Below are 15,701 nucleotides of genomic sequence, written 5' to 3' on the forward strand. Positions count from 1 at the left end.
CTAGAGATTTGATGTTAAGGGTTGTGGAATATTTCAGACATGTGGAGTTGGACTGGGAAGTAGGGTGAACTTTTTTCAATGTTATGGAAAAGTTCTGTTTATACAAGTGTTTAAGATAAGTGAGTAGATAAGTACAATCATATCTCTTCCTGTGAGGAATTTTTTGTTGAGGAAAGAGAATTTCCTGTTAATTTCACTGAGAAAGCTTTAGAATTATTGAATTCTAAATTTGAAATTTGCATTTCAAAGTTAAGCCCTTTCCTAGAGATAAAAATCAAAGGAACATTGACTTTCTTTTGGGCTTTGTTTTCTGAATGAAAAATTACTTTTTATTCATTTGGTATTCAAATTGCTTATGCCTCAATTATTTTACTGAAAATATTTAAAGATATGAAACATACTTCAACCCAGCTGGTATCCTATTTTATATTAAAACCAGACACTTTTATATGGTGCTTTTTCTCCTTATTTAATTTTTCTATGCATTTTTTCTAGACACAGTTTGCTTTTAATACTTAAATATTAAGTTATAAGAACATTCTGAATTTAAGCACATACTAAGATTTAGTACAAATAATACTATAGACATCATTCTGAATGAAATTTGTTCTACCATTTTCCACGTCTAAATGTTCATTTCTGCACAGACATTATCTTTGGCTTCAATAAAGATTTATAACCCTTGGAACTGTTTAACTTTATGAAATGAATCACAGTCAATCCAGGGTTCAAATACTTCCTTTATAAGAGACAATTTGTTGATTATTATAACTCTATTCTCGCCTCTCTAGTCTACCTAAATGTTAAACTTAATCAAATATGGCATGTGACAATATATTTACAAAAATGTCAATAATAATTTCAAAATGATAATATTTTCACTTAGTAAGAGTTAAGGCATAGATTTACAGATTTCTTTGTTGGACTTCTTAGATGAAAATTAAAAGAGAATAATAATGAAGTTTGATGTTTTTAAAAGTAATGTAACCAACTGACTTTCTTCGTCTGAAATAATAGTTAAATGACTATGGTGATATCTTCCAAGCCCACAAACATTTTTAAGGGAAAAACAAATCCACTCTGAGCTTTTATCACAGATTTGCTCTGGACACCTGGTTTTGTACAGTGTGATATTACCAAAAAGCACCTGTGAACAGACAATGACTGAATGCTGCATGCAAGAAGTGTATCCATGCCTGACTATAAGAGTCGACCATGGAAAAATGCCCTGAATGGCAACGTAATCCTTGTCAGAAATCTGAACTAGGAACTATGGAGTATGCTAGCCTTCTTTGTGTTTATGTCCAGTAATTCTTTCCACATTTCTTCTAGGGCTATAATAATTTTACTGTTAGAAACTTACTGGATATGGTCCAGGAGGAGCTGACATTCTCCTTGCTTCTACTGCCATGGGTATGAAACAAATATGGATTTAGAGATGGGCACTTAATATGTTATATTAATTAGAGTCCACTAGAGTACGCCTAGTGGATATTATGTTAAAGCTTTTGGGATATGCACTGTTTTTCATCCAGGTCACTAAGAAAATATGATGTAACTTACTCTAGGAAGGCTAATGTCAATATGGCCATCCCATGGAGCAATCTTGTCTTATCTCTATCTATCAACCTACCTATCTACCTATCAAGAGAGAGAGAGAAAGATTGAAAGAGAGAAATGTTATTTTAATCTCTGCATCAATCATTCCTGAATGCAGTGGTAAGCCTTTACTTATATGTTATATACAACAATAAATCATTTTACATTAATGGTAGTTTGCTTTGCATTTTTATTAATTGCAATTGAAAGTAACCCAACTAATAGAATATATATGCAAAGGCCAAGAAATCTGAAGTTTAAAGGAAACAGAGATAGAGCCACCTACAATGTAAGGTATAGAAAAGGAATCATAACAAAATAAATCAAAGTTTTGAGGAAGCAAAAGCTAGAAGAAAATGACTGGTAGGGGGAAAAGAATGAAGAGCAGATGTTGGTAAAAATTCATTAAAGGCTAGTCACTGCTGAATCACCTAGAGCTTTTTAGAATCCAGTTCTGGCTTTTGTGATACCAGGCACTGAAATGATTTCCATTTTACCTCGTCAAGTTGTATACCTGAGTGTCATATTTCCTTATATTAACTTATATCCTTACAGTAAGCCCCCCATTATTTGGTGATAACTTAAAAAATTCTGTTTTACTTGCATTTACAAGGGACTAAATAATTTTAAACTTTTTAATGAAATAGTAGGAAATTTCACATGCCTTTTTTACCTGCCATAGATTGATACCAGTTATGAAAACATTGGAAATTGAAATGAGGAAAAATTAATTTTCATCTGTAAGATTTTATATGATGGCAATGTATAAATAAAGTTAATTTTTAACATAAAGTTTCTGGATCTTGGCAATTTCATATCAGTGTTTACTATATTCTTACTCTTTAGTCAAGATGTCCTCAGATAAAAACATGTGAATTAAATTTATGTTGTTATTAGGTAATATTATATAATCAACAACTCAAAATCCAGAGACAAATTAAGCACCAGACTTTATGGAATATCACTCAATAATATAAATAAAAGATTCAGGATCTCTGCCAGTAGATTTCACAAAACCATATGAAATAAAACGGTTACTTAGAAAAGACAAATTGTTAAAGGTGACCAAAAGAGAGAATGCAAAAAAGTAAAAAAAAATCTGATGTGTCTAATAGCTATGTTTAAAATTAAACTGTTATTGAAAACCTCCCTGTAAATTCGTATTCCCATAATGTTAAAGTAGCTGAAATATGACTAACCCTAATTCAGGTAAAAGTATAAAAGCTGAATAAAATATTAATATTTGAAGAAATAGTGAACAAAGTAGATAAAAACTAGAAAGAGTTGACCCATGAAAGAAGGAAACTCCACTAACTTTTCTCATGAGGTCCCTCTCAAGTTAGTGCACTAGCCAAGCTTTGACTGGGTTGAGGACAGTAAGAAGAAAGATCCAATAAAGGAGTGATTAACAGAAGAGAGAGCCAAATCTGTATATAAACTTTACCCAAATTCTTTGCTAATCATTGAACCTCATATGTTCTGAGGAGAATTCAGATTTCTCACTGAAAAGCACAACCAGAAGACTGAGATAAATGAGTAGTTTCATTGACTCCCCCTTCAGGGGAGCCAAAACCTTGAGTTTGGATCAAATCAATTTAATTGCCTACTATAATAATAATAAATAATGTTTAGAACAAGGTAACAGAATCCAGTTTCTACAACGTGTCATTCACAATGTCCACTATCCAATAAAAAATTAGTCCACAATGAGAAGAAATTATGGGGGATTATGGATGTGAGAGTTGGACTGTGAAGAAGGCTGATCGCCAAAGAATTGATGCTTTTGAACTGTGGTGTTGGAGAAGACTCTTGAGAGTCCCTTGGACTGCAAGGAGATCCACCCAGTCCATTCTGAAGGAGATCAGCCCTGGGAATTCTCTGGAGGGAATGATGCTGAAGCTGAAACTCCAGTACTTTGGCCACCTCATGCGAAGAGCTGACTCATTGGAAAAGACTTTGATGCTGGGAGGGACTGGGGGCAGGAGGAGAAGGGGACGACAGAGGATGAGATGGTTGGATGGCATCACCAACTTGATGGACATGAGTCTAAGTGAACTCCGGGAGTTGGTGATGGACAGGGAGGCCTGGTGTGCTGCGATTCATGGAGTCACAAAGAGTCGGACACGACTGAGTGACTGAACTGAACTGAACTGAACTGAATGGAGGGCAGATGACAGTGAAGTGACATCTTTAAAATGCTGAAAGAAAGTCTACCATAAAGTTCATTCTCAGAAAAAAAAAGTTAAAAAAGTAAAATACTGACTCTGTCAATAATTGAAACCTAAGAGTATTTGTATCCAATAGAACTGAATAAGTGAATAAATGCTTTTATGGGCACCATGAGATATGTAGATGTTTTATGTATATGTATATATGTTATTACCTTAGATAATAACAGTACAAAGGATGAGAGATAAATGAAACAGATCTCTGTGAAATATTAATTTAAATTTTAGACATGCTACACTTTGTTTTTTTCATTTGCCTCTTTTGTTTTTTTTTGACTTGGATTATGCCGTGTTGCTGCCTTTCTTTGTACCTTGGAAAATATAACTCAACATTCAAGATTCAAGTCAAGTGACTTTCTCTGAGGTAACTTATTAACAATCGCTGAGTAAACAAGTGTTCAGGGCTTCATTAAAGCAACTCTAGCATTACTTCATTTTATTATAACCATTTTGTGTAATATTGCCCCGCTAGACCCTTCAGCAGCAGGCAGTGTGTTTTATCATTCTTTGTGTCTACCTTGCACCCCACTCCAGTACTCTTGCCTGGAAAATCCCATGTATGGAGGAGCCTGGTGGGCTGTAGTCAATGGGGTTGCTAAGAGTCGGACACGACTGAGCAACTTCTCTTCCCTTTAGCTCCGACCAACATATCTCTTGTTTGTTGAATGAAGAGATAATAAATAAATGAAACAATGCTTGGAGGAAAGGATGTATTGTTGAAGGAAAGGGAAACCAGCACAAGGAAAGAACTTTTAGGGAAAAGAAGTTTGGGCATATTAAGTTTGTGGTGCTAAAGTAGCCATCAGGTAAAGATGTTACAAAAGCTGTGAAATGTGGGTTTGGATGATAAGAGAAAAGCAGGGTTTGAAGACATAGCTAGTGACCATGAATGAGACTAAACCCATTGTAGAAAAATAAAATACAAAAAAAAAAAAAAAGATGAAACTGTCTCCCAAATCTCTCAAGTTATAACATTTTGTGCATTTATCACATAGCCAGTAATCTTTACAAGTCTAAGACATTTATCCAAAAAATTAGGTATTTTTGTCCTGTAAAAAAGATTTTGAGTATACAAGGTTCATGGAAATATATGTTAATATTTTACAGAGTCTTATTGGGTAATCAGACTTGCCCTGACTCATTACTTCCACAAGTTAATGTCCTACTGTTTAAAATAGAACTTTCTCCCTGTATAAATTCTCTATCTTCTGTTTTCATGATGAACATCTGGCATCAATAGTATGATAGTTTAGGAAAAAATTTTAATCATAAGGGTTTTTTTGAGGATTTAGTTTGTTTGGGATTCTAGCTTTATTACTTACACATGGTATCTTTCTCTTTAAAATTCAGAATTAAAAACTGATTTTTTTTCAACTCTTGAAGTAAAATTGCTTGTACTACATGGACTATTATAAAAATTTGTGTGGGCTATGTCCAGTTATTTTAATAGATAATTTGGCTTCTCCTGCAAAGAGATTTTGTTTTAGACACATTAATTTATTCATGTTACAGACGGCTTTCTGATAGTGCAAATGCATTCTATTTTCTATTTTGTGAAAAAAACAGTAAGTACGGCAATGAAAATTTTTAGGGCCTGATAAAGAAAAGAGTAAAGTTATTGTACAAATGATAAAAGTGCATTTAATTCTTGATACTTAAACTGGAAAAGTAATTAGTTTCATCAGCAATCCAAGCTTATCATTTCTCAACAGGATTCTAAGACCCAGACAGAGAGGCCACTCCATTTTGTTATCAGCTAGTGGCAAAGCCAGAAGGAGATAAAATTCAGGTCTTCTGATCAAATTTTGTACTCTTTCTCCTACCAAGACAAATTTGCAGTGCTGCACAAGCACATGATTTTAAGATGACTTTTAAAAACTGTGCCTACATGTCCAGTTACTCAATGAGGCAGTCATGTTGAATTGTCTATTTTAAAGAGATGGAAAGTTGAATTGGTAAAAATATGAGTAGTTATACAAGAATCCCCAGCTTTCTCACCCTTCACTGGATAATTCTGGGAGGACTTCTCCACAGTTTCTCGGAGTCCCCACAGTGTCTGATCACTAATTGTCTCCATGGTAATTTGCACCCTTTATTGGCTTTTCTATTACACATCCCTCTAAATTATTTTCTTTCACATCCAAATCTTTGTCTCAGAATCTGCTTTGAGGGTAATTGAAGTGAAGACAAAGGGAGAATTAGAAACTAAATGTTTAGCCTTTGCAGTCTCTGTAGAGAAGTGGTAACCAGAAAATGGGAATCAGCAACCAGTGTTGACATAAATGACCAACCATTGTGTTGCAGCACCTATTATTAATCTCACTAACAAATAAGAAAATTAAAGTCTAGATATGTTGTAGTTGCATGAAACAATACAAAAAGTCAGTGGTGTGACAGTATAATCTGACGAGTATAATCTGCTATTTACTTGTACCAATTGCAGGATGTGAGAACATGTTCCCCGTGGTTGGAGTCAACCAGAATAGAAATGGGCTGAACTTCTTTTGCTTTAGTTGATCCTGCCACCTCTGTCCTTTGCTTTCCAGATTGAGAAATAGTATCTTTGATTTTTGAGTTACTATAAATGTTGTTAATTTGTTTGTGCAAGTTGTGCAAGTTGAAACTTCTATTTATTACTCAGTTTGTATTTGATACTGGGTATTCATAACATTGTCAATATATATTTAGCAATTTACTTTTGGTGGTTCAAAATAGCAGCCATTTGGAGTTTTTTAATGTGTATTTTTCTTCTTCATTTCAGCTGAAACATCAGGGACTACATTATATTCTCTTAGACAACAGGCTAATTATAAGAAGGCTGATTATAAGAAACAAATTCTATCAGGAACCAGGACTCTGGTAGGATTTTTAATTCGATTTTCTAATTAAAATAAAATCTCATAAAAACATTGCATAATATTTTTGACACATTATTTTCCATTCAGATCAGACTGATTAGTTTCTTTGCTGTGTAAAGGGTGTTAGCTTTTCTTTTTTTTTTTTATTTTAGCTACTATACTACATAGCCCTTCAGACTTCTCTAGACAAAAATACATAGCTCAAGAAATGCTTTTAAAAAGAATCATTAGTAAAAACTAACTCTTTACTTGGAAAAGAATTTGTCTCAGTCTTTGTTGCTTTTCAAAGATACTGTTGTCTCTTGCAAAAGAAGTGAGAGGATATAGAAAGAGAAACAACAAAGGAACTTTAGAACAGTTACTCTTTTGCATAAGAGTTTTATGTGCTTGGAATCACACAACTTTTGATGAATGATATTGTGCAATATGTACCATCTGGAATTAAAATAGTTATCATTTAGTAAAGTAGATAAAGAAAGAACATTTGGACATTTTTGCAATATGTTCATAGAATAAGCAATCTTTTGATTGCAAAAAAAATATATAGAAACCATTTTTTTTGCCATCATCTAGTTCTTCTTGTGTGCATGAAATATGAGAAATTAAATGTAAGACTAGTTTTCTTGTGAACTTTTTCTTTGGATTTGCCAATAAAGAGACGATATAATTATTTCCAGATCTGCATTGGTTTAATTCTGTTCTGTATGTATCTGTGTGGGTGTGTGAAAATGTTAAATGAACTATCATTTTGGAATATTGATTCTCATTTACAACTGTGCACAATTTAAATTTAGAAGAATTATAACATACTTTTGGCATGAAATCTCTGAACTAATTTAATTGCAAAATGGATCAGTATATATTTATATGGCATCTGTAAAGATCATTTCAAATGGGTGTGAGCTTATTTTCTTATGAACGTGTTCAAATTCATAACTCCAATTCAGAGAGATAACAGAATATTAATTCATTGCCCTCAACCACAGCTGTTTTTTGTTATATAAACACAGAAGCTTTGATTTAGCAATTCTCATTTTATTCTGTTGAGGTCTTTCTCCAAATGTTTGGAGAAATATTGGAATATTTGGAATTATTACTTAGGACCAAAAGATTCTGTTAGATAACTTAGGAATTGTTGACTGATCTTGGCCATTTAATATTGTTAATAATTTATATTAACATTCACTCTTCATAAAGTCTATTTGCTTAGATTCTAGAAGTATCAATTTTCATTTTCCTAAGCAACGAAACTATTATTAGTTTTAGAGACCACTTCACTAATTAGTTGTATTTCAGAATTATGCATCAGAAATTATGCATTCTGTATTTAAATTTTGATATATTTTGTAGGATTGATAACTGAAGGTTGAATTTAGTAGTGATCAGTGTATTTTCCTTTTTCTGGGCTCTATTGTGTGCAAAGATTTTTATAGCAATAGCTACTAATTCTGTCAGATTTTCCTTTAAGCACTAAAAGCACCTAGCAGATATGCCTATATATATTAATGAATGGTAATAATTAGTATGCTAAAATGTGTGGAAAACACTCACATAATCTATTAATACCTTTATTAGCCATTCAATACAGCACTTAACCACTAAGAAAACATTAAGTTTTCTGATGACTATTATTATAGACTGCACTGTGTCCCCCAAAATTTGTATGTTAAAGCCATAACCCCTAGTACATCAAGTTGGACTGTATTTGGAGATAATGTCTTTTAAAAGGTGAGTTTTTAGCGTATTTTAAAAATAAAAATGCTTTAAATTGCTTAGTTGCTCAGTCATGTCTGACTCTTTGTGACACCATGGACTGTAACCCACCAGGATCCTGTGTCCGTGGAATTCTCCAGGCAAAAATACTAGAGTGGGTTTCCATTTCCTACTATAGGGGTTCTTCCCAACCCAGGGATTGAACCTGCATTTCTTGTGTCTCCTGCATTGGCAGACGAATTCGTTACCACTAAGGCCACATGGGAAGTCCATTTTTTGGGTAGATTCTTGTCTAATTTGACTGATATACTTTAATGATGAGGGAATTTGAACACCCTGAGGGGCACTAGGGTTCCCAGTGCGCAGAGGAAGGACTCTGTGAAGACACAGGGGCAAAGTGGCTACCTATGAGCCAAGCACAGAGGCTTTGGAAGAAACCAGACCTTCCAACACCTTGCTTTTGAACTTCAGCTTTCAAAACCGTGAGAAAAGAAATTTTTGTTATCTACGCTGCCGAGTGTGTGGTATTTTACTTTGGCAGTCCTAAGAAACTAATATAACTACCAATTATAGAAATATAAAGATTTTGATATTTTGAAAGAAAAGTACATTTAACTACAAATTTTAAAAGAATGATAAGTTGTTTCGAGTTCCATAAACTATAGGTCAAAGATCATTCAGATTGAGTCACTGTGGTCATGTACCAGGCATAATTCCTTCCCCTTTTTTCTGTGGCTTCTTTATAACTCCCAACTCTATAGACCTTTACCTATAACTACCCCCACATCCTGCCATTTTCCCTAAAACTTCTCTTTCCTGCTTCATTTATTTCACCCCAAGACTCATATGGAGCTTCAACAGTGGCTCAGTGGCAAAGAATTCACCTGCAACGTAGGAGCCGCAGGAGACACAGGTCCAATCTCTGAATCAGGAAGACCCCTTGGAGGAGGGCATGGCAACTTACTCTAGTGTTCTTGCCTGGAGAATTCCATGGACAGAGGAGCCTGGTGGGCTACAGTCCACTGGGTCTCAAAGAGTCGGACATGACTGAAGTGACTTAACACACGCGCACAAGACTCCTGAACGCACTCCAGGTAGAAGATTTCAAACAGCAACATGACATTAAATCTTTAGTAGCATAGCAGTGGACCGAGAAGACGCTATCCAAGCATATTTGTCTCACGTTTTCCCAGAATCCCATTGAAATCATTGCACAGAACTTTTATACGGACTAAATCTATCACAGCAAAGAGAATTGAGGAGGTCAACTGTGGGTGGCAGATTTCAACATCTCTTTGGATAATAGTGGAAATAAATTGTATGTGTGTCAATTGGTGTGTTAGAGAGGACAAAATTACGTTTCAGTATTTGCTGAAGACAGATATGGAAAAGCGAAAGCATCTCTTATCTTAACCTTGGAAAAAAAGATACGTGTAAATCACTGTACTCTAAACTGTCTTTATGATAGCAAAGAGAGGGAAGGATTTTCTTTTCACAAAAGTTGAAATAATTTTCTAGAGTTGTTGAAGCTAGAAATAAAACTATAGGTTTTTATTAATGTTTATTACCCAGATTGAGAAATGCAGATAATAAGAGAGCTATCAAAATGCAGAAATAAGGGAGTAAGCAGGTATGAGTATGCTAAATGGTCTTCTATACCAGAGTCAATAAAGAATGCTTAAACATCCTAAATCAAGAGAGATAAAAACACGTTACCAGCAGTGTAAATAAAACTATAAAAAATTAAGCCACTAAATATTTAAAATGTCATTTCTAGAGAATTGGACTGGGTTGAAAGGGTGGGGCAGGAAATCATTGGGTTTTACTTATTGAAAACTTTTCTTAGCTATTTTTTTGTTTGTTTTTACCAAGGGTATGTATCACTTAGTTAGAAATAAAATTTAAATTGAAAATATTATATTGATTATATAGCACTGTTTTCAAGATGTAACAGTTTACATCACTGAAAAGATATACAGAATATGAATGAATTATTAAGGATAGGCTCTAATGCCATAAAAACAAATATCACAAGTTTCAGTGTGTTAATACCCTCCCCCAAAGATACTTTTCCTCAATGCTGTCTGTCCTATAGCAGTTAGCAGAGCAGCTCAGTCCCACAGAATCCCCCAGAGAACTACAGAGAGAGATGACTGAGTGGCAGAGAAGATCTACTAACATGGGAACCTGGAGCACGCATACATTTCTTCACCTCACAATAATGGGATTGGAAGGAGTGTTGCCCCTCAGTATGAAGTCCTTTGACCTGGAAGTGATACCTGTCACTTCCACTCATTGCCCAGTGGCCAGACTTATCATATGGCTTCTCTTCTTTCTTTCAAGGAGATGGGAAAGTTTAATCTTTCAACCTACCAAGAAAGAGAAGATAATAATTAACATGATTTCTTCATTACAATAAAGAACTTTGCATCTAAGATTTTGATAGCTGCAATATTATAATTAGCATTTTGGAGCTTCAATTTGGTATATTTGCTTTATCACATTTTCTTCCTGATATATTAGTTTAAAACTTCTTTAGCATATTTTTGCTCAAGAACTTCAAATAATATTAAAATACAATCACTGCAGATGGTGATTGCAGCCACGAAATTAAAAGACACTTACTCCTTGGAAGGAAAGTTATGACCAACCTAGATAGCATATTGAAAAGCAGAGACATTACTTTGCCAACAAAGGTCCATCTAGTCAAGGCTATGGTTTTTCCAGTGGTCACGTATGGATGTGAAAGTTGAACTGTGAAGAAAGCTGAGCACCGAAGAATTGATGCTTTTGAACTGTGGTGTTGCAGAAGACTCTTGACAGTCCCTTGGACTGCAAGGAGATCCAACCAGTCCATTCTCAAGGAGATCAGTCCTAGGTGTTCTTTGGAAGGACTGATGCTAAAGCTGAAGCTCCAGTACTTTGACCACCTCATGAGAAGAGTTGACTCGTTGGAAAAGACTCTGATGCTGGGAGGGATTGGGGGCAGGGGGAGAAGGGGACGCCAGAGGATGAGATGGCTGGATGGCATCATCGACTTGATGGATGTGAGTTTGAGTGAACTCCGGGAGTTGGTGATGGACAGGGAGGCCTAGGGTGCTGCAGTTCAGGGGGTCGCAAAGAGTTGAACACAACTGAGAGACTGAACTGAACTGAATACTAATGATACTAATATTCATTGGATAACCAACAAGGATATACTGTATAGCACAGGGAACTATACTCAATATTTTGTAACAAACTATAAAGGAAGAGAATCTGAGTAAGAACATATGTGTATATGTGTATGTATGTATATGTATACATATATATATATATATGGGGGGGCAGGAAATCATTGTTTTTTGACTGAATCATTGTACTGTACATCTGAAACTAGCGTAATATTGTAAACCAATTATACTTCAACATGTATACCTGTGGTGGATTCATGTTGATATATGGCAAAACCAATACAATATTGTAAAGTTAAAAAATAAAATTAAATTAGAAAAAATATTGTTGAGGACCTACTATAGACATCTTAAATAAAGTATTTCTTATCCTCGGAGGACTATCCTGTAAAGTACCTTTGATTCTCTGCCTACTTTAATTAAGGCCTGGTGGGCTGCCGTCTATGGGGTCGCACAGAGTCGGACACGACTGACGCTACTTAGCAGCAGCGGCAGCAGAAGGTGGCACTAGGAGTAAAGAATCCACCTTCCAATGCAGATGTAAGAGATTCAGATTCCATCCCTGGGTCTGGGAGACCCTTGGAGGAGGAAATGGCACCCCAGTCCAGAATTCTTGCCAGAAGAATCCCATAGACAGAGAAGCCTGAAGGAGCCTGGCAGGTTACAGCCCATGGGGTCTGAAAGAGTCAGACATGACTGAGCGTCCAAACACTTGAATTAAAGAGCTGATGATCAAAGAGTTTGAGTAACGTGCTCAGGTTCCTTTAGCAGATCTAGGATTCACATTTATTTGTATCTGACTTTACGTTTTTAATGCTCTTACCACTGTATCTCACCACCCTTGATTTTAACATCAGTGACTACCAAGTCACCCAAATCACTTTCTGACTTTCCTCCAAACTACATAAAGACTGTGTTTTATCTGAATTTGCTAATCTTATACAGAAAATATGTTTGCTCCATCTATCTTTCCATCCTTCTGAAGGCAATGTTTCTACTTCTCAACTTGGATAGTGTTCCTAGTCTATATTCCCACTAACCAACAGCTTTGTTATGGCACATTCAAGGAAGATTGAAGGCCAGCAAATGGAATATATGGCAGGGCTCTTGCCCTGTTGGAAAAACAAACCCTGGCATCATTACATACACTATAGATAGCTTTTCCTATGAGTTTTGCAAAAGGCATTCCTGAAAGTCATTGTACTCTTCTGATCCTTTTTCCAGGACAACCTTAAGTTGTCTTAAGAAATTTTTAAGAACTGACAATGAGTCTCTTTTTTATGCTTGAATTGTGTTTACTCAGCTGAATGCACAAAGAAAGTGATATTTTCCCAAAGGTAGAACAATAAATTCAAAATTGAAGATAATAGTCCTGTGATTTTACAAATTATGTGTTGTATTTACTTAACACTTTTGAATTATACAATATGCTCACACTATATCATTTTCCTTTTTTTCCTGTACAGAAATATACTGAGCAAAGTATTCCTGAGATCTGTCTCAAATATATAAAGAACAAAAATTTCCTACAGTTTTTTAGTGAACATGAAATTTTTTTGTTTTGCTAAATTGTAAGTTGCCTTCAATATATGCAATGCTTCAGATATTATGCAAAACATCATTCTGTAGAACACAAACTTTTGAACTTGTATTTTAATAATCAATTACTATAAGTATATATATGTATATATACATATATATATATATAATATCTTAGAGTAACTTTGTTAATTTTTTCCAACCATAATTGTATATTTTATCATGAGGGGTAATATAACATAATGATCAAAATCAAGAGCTCTAGAGAAGTGGTACAAATGAATCTATTTCAGGGCAGGAGTAGAGACACAGATATAGAGAATGGACATTTGGACACAGAGTCGGAAGGGGAAGGTGAGACAAATGGGGAAATTCTGATTGACGTATATACACTTGTCATTGTTTAGTGGCTAAGTCATGTCCTACTCTTTTGCAACCCCATAAACTGAATAGCCTTCCAGGCTCCTCTGTCCATGGGTTCTCCCAGGCAAGAATACTGGAGTGGATTGTCATTTCCTTCTCCAGGGGAGCTTCCTGACCAGGCATCAAACCTGAGACTCCTGCTTGGCAGGCAGATTCTTTACCATCTGAGCCATCAGGTAGCTAGTGGGAACCTGCTGTGTACCACAGGGAGCTCACTTGATGCTCTGTGGTGACCTAGAGGGGTAGGATGGGGAAAGGCATGGGAGATCTAAAAGGGAGGCGATATATACATATAGCTGATTCACTCTGTTATACAGCAGAAACTAACGCAACAATGTAAAGCAATTATACACTAATAAAATAAATAAGTAAAAACAAGAGCTATTAAGCAAGACTGCCTGGGTTTAAATCCCATGTCTGCCATTCGGTAGCTCCATGACGCTGAACAAAATTATTTAAACTACTTATATTGCTCAAAATTTTTGTCATTTTGCTTTGACTCTTCTCTGAGACTGGAAGCACTTGCCTCTGAGATTCCTACCAATTCATAGTTTCTTGGCCTTTTTGACCTCTGTGACATATACTTCCTCTTTATTTTAGCAGCTCCTTCCCATAGCCACACCCAGAAACTCATTTCTTAGCCCTGGAACTTGGGTTATTCTAAGGTGTAGTCTCCAATTTAGCACTTATAACTTGAATCAGTTCAATCATTTTTCTCAGTTCCTTGTTTATAAAATGGTCTGGTTTGAAGAAAACATGTGCCATTTTATGTATTCGAGTCCTTGCTAGTAACAAAATTTCTACCTATCAGTTACTGGGTACTTTTAATGTGTCAAGTGACATGAAGTACACATCTGTTCTCTCTCTTATCCTCATAGCAAAAGTGGAAGGTAGTTGATATTGTTCCCTATTTTGCAGATGAGCATCCAATGCTTAGAAATGTTAAGACATTTTCCAAAGATCAAAGAGTTACTAAACAGCACAGGCAGAATTTGAAACTCAATCTTTTCCCTCCAAAGCACAAGTTCCTAACCAGTGTACTATGTCATTATCAATATACAAGGCTTCAAATATACTATTTTATGAGATACTGTCTACTTGCCCTTTTTTTTTCAAACTTTTGTCCTTGCCTTCTTTTGACCTTAGTAAATACTCTTTGTAATTCTATTTTTCTCTGTATTAGTTTGAAAGTTTACATGCTTTACCTACATATTGTGGTTAAGTTTATTAAAAAATTCATTCCTTATATATTATGTACAATTCTTACTTTAATCAATAAACTTTATACTTCTCCTTGGCGACATATGATTCTTAGGACATTTTAAGTATCTACATATATTCATCTGTCTTTTATCTATCTGTCTACCTATCTATCAATATCTACACACGCACACATTTACATTCAACAATTTGGGGGAATGCACTGTATTCTTTGACACCAGTTTTTTCAAAGATGTCATCCACCATGTCAGTTGTTCTATCTAGGTTTTTGGTTTTTTTTTTTTTTAAGGGAAATCAAATAAGCAATTCTGTTATAAAATCGTTGCTACCAAAATCATCTTTATTTTTTTTTTAACATTATTGCTTGCAAATACATTGCTCACTGTCATTGGACACTGCCTTTTTCCTTTCTTTTTTTGCGTATGAGATAATTCATGATATTTACACAGAGAGGTCATAGTAACATTGGTTTGTTTTGTTCTGTGTTTTAGTTAGGGCCAAAGTGAGGGATTGAGCATTTATTGCTGTTGTTTAGTCACTTGGCTCTGTCCGACTCTTTTGAGACCCTATGAACTGTAGCCCGCCAGGCTTCTCTGTCCATGAGATTTTCCAAGCAAGAATACAGAAATGAGCTGCCATTTCCTTCTCTGGGAGATCTTCCCAACCCAGGGATCAAATCCTTGTCTCCTGCACTGGCAGGTGGATTCTTTACCACTGAGCCACCAGGTAAGCCCCTGAACATTTATTATGATCCCATAATTTTAAAAATGACTTGGGTTCCTCTTCTAGTTATTCTTCTTGCTTTTTTTTTTTTAATTTAATTTTATTTTTAAACTTTACAATATTGTATTAGTTTTGCCAAATATCGAAATGAATCCGCCACAGGTATACCCGCGTTCCCCATCCTGAACCCTCCTCCCTCCTCCCTCCCCTACCCTCCCTCTGGG

The sequence above is a fragment of the Bison bison genome, unplaced genomic scaffold, assembly GCF_000754665.1.
Source record: "Bison bison bison isolate TAMUID 2011002044 unplaced genomic scaffold, Bison_UMD1.0 scf7180017864535, whole genome shotgun sequence".
NCBI classification, from domain to species: Eukaryota; Metazoa; Chordata; class Mammalia; order Artiodactyla; family Bovidae; genus Bison; species Bison bison.